Source organism: Myotis davidii, unplaced genomic scaffold, assembly GCF_000327345.1.
Source record: "Myotis davidii unplaced genomic scaffold, ASM32734v1 scaffold140, whole genome shotgun sequence".
NCBI classification, from domain to species: Eukaryota; Metazoa; Chordata; class Mammalia; order Chiroptera; family Vespertilionidae; genus Myotis; species Myotis davidii.
In genome coordinates this window covers 434,986-437,645 of record NW_006292663.1, presented here as the reverse complement: position 1 = coordinate 437,645, position 2,660 = coordinate 434,986, and positions in this window count along the sequence as shown.

Below are 2,660 nucleotides of genomic sequence, written 5' to 3'. Positions count from 1 at the left end.
AGTGGAACGCTATATAGCATAGGCGTGAGGTCTGGTCAACAGAAAGACCAATCACTGATTACAGGGTTGGTAGTTGACACCAGCCCAAACCCCAGAAAGGAGAGAGGGGCTGAAGATTGAATTTAGTCATGTGGCCATTGATTTAACCCAGTGTACCAACATAATAAAACCCTAATAAAAACTATGAATGTTAAAGCTGTGGTATTCCCTGATTAACACATTGATATACTGGGAGGATGATATGCCCTGATTCCACATGGAAAAGTCTCAGAAGTTTTGAGATTAGGACCCTCCCAGACCTTGGCCCTATTTGTTTCATTAGGTTCTTCCTGAATTGAATTGTTTATAATAAAACTGTCATCATAAGGATAGCACTTCTCTGAATTCTGTGAGCCATTCAAGTGAACTATTAAACTTTAGTATGTTGTGGAAACTCTTAAATTTATAGCCAGTTGATCAAAAGTGTAGGTGTCCTATCCGGCCAGCGTGGCTCAGTGGTTGAGCGTTGACCTATGAACCAGGAAATCACGGTTTAATTCCTGGTGAGGGCACATGCCCGGGTTGCGGGCTCCATTCCCAATGTGGGGCCTGCAGGAGGCAGCCAATCAATGATTCTCTCTCATCGTTGATGCTTCTATATCTCTCTCCCTCTCCCTTCCTCTCTGAAATCAATATATATATATGTAGGGTGTCCTGGGGGTACACTGAACTGACTCTGGCATTTGCAGTGGGGAAAGTCTTGTGGGGGATTGAGTCCTTAACTCATGGGGTCTATGATAACTCAGGATGGTCGGTGCCAGAACTGAATCACAGCACACCAGCTGGAGTTAAAACAGAGTGGAGCCTCCTGGGGCTACAAGTGAACATCAGGAATAGATGATGGACTGTACCTCTTCACCCTCTCCCTGCTGCTTCAGCTGCTAGGAACCTTCTAGAGATACCTCTCTTCTGAGAGATTCTGAGCCATGCTACCCGTCTGGTTTTAAGAGAGAGCAAGTTGCTTTCACTTTGCTTCTCAGTTCCAAGGCTGGAAGAGTTTCTCTTTATCAAGATGGACTTCCCTGAAGGCTTAAAATGGATGAAAGGAAGTGCAATGCAGAGAGCCTTAAGATGACGCTGTTTCCTAAGCATGGTCACCTAATGGCAAGGCCAACAGAAATGCCTTCAAGCGGGCTTGCTTTTCCCATTAATCAAGTCCTAGCTCAATGATGTTTCAGAAAGAGGAAAGTAGTTCCTTCTAACTCCAGTCTAAGGTCTTACTCTCAAGTCTTTATTTCTTAGCCACAGGTAGACCTTTTCCTAAAATGATTGGCAGGGGGACTATTCACTTACTGATGCAAAGAGGTAAAATTGCATAGATCCAGAAATATTCCAAAAAATAAGAATAGAGATCTAGGTTTAATAATCTATATTTCTACATGCAGAGCATCCATATCCCAGCCAGTGCCCACCTAAGTCATCTTATCCCAGATCTTTCCTTCCCATATCCTTCTCTCAGTTTGTGGTAAAATTCATACCTTCAGTCTTAAGCAAAAATGCAACAATATAAATTCATGTAGATTCAGGGTAATATAATTCATACAAGGTAAAGACACTTTTTTAAAGTTAAAATGCCTACAGAAGCTCTGCTAAACCTGTACCCAACCAACTTCCATTATGAAATAGAACAGTTAGCTTCTCCAATTGAACATCTGCATTCAGTTCAGTAGTCACTTCAGAGTTGTTCTCAAGAATAGTGTGCCCATGCTCTCTGTCTCATTTTATTTATTGATTGATGAGAGAGAGGGGAGAGAGAGAGAGAAACATGGATTTGTTCCACTTATCCATGGGTTGATTCTTGTATGTGCTCCACCCAGGGATCAAGCCCACAACCTTGGCGTATTGGGACAATGCTCTAACCAACTGAGTTACTGGCCAGGCCCATGTTCTCCTTGTAGCTCTGTCACTAAAGAGCCCACTTGCATGTTTTTCTCAGAACAAAATAATTCTTCTCCAAAATTGAACTAAAAGCCTCTCCATTTAATAGGTTGAAACTGCTTTCAATATTGTTAAGTGATTTTGTCTATGCTTTACCTATAAATGTATATGTTTACTAAATATACATACTAGTATATATGTAACAGACAGACAAATATATATAACACTCAATATACTGTTGTCTAAGAAACATAAGGGTCATCAACTTTATTATTATTATATATGTAATCTCCACGATATCTTTTGATGTAGCATTGTGCTTATATTTTATACACATGATATCTTTTACCCAATGTAGCTGGGTCACATTTAATTTTAAGGACCACTCACCTCTTAGATTTTCTGCATTCTATGCAGAAAACTTATTCTCATTCTTCGGGCTGAACCACTGTCTGAATTTAAGGCCATTGGTGCAGAAATAGGAGTTTGTTTTAAAATTGATATTGCTTAAAAATTTAAAGGGGCTAGACCTCAAAATATGTTCAGTTACTCTTTATTTATAGGTAGTGATGAACAGCATCTTCACCTTTTGAACTCTCAAATACTTCCAACAGTTGTTTATTTAACCCCTGCAGCAGCATTTCAATACCTTGCATCTAAAATGTTACTGTTCATTTGCTTGCAACTACAGAGCCTGGAGGTTCTACATACCTGGCCCTGGTCATTTTCTACTATTTCTGTGA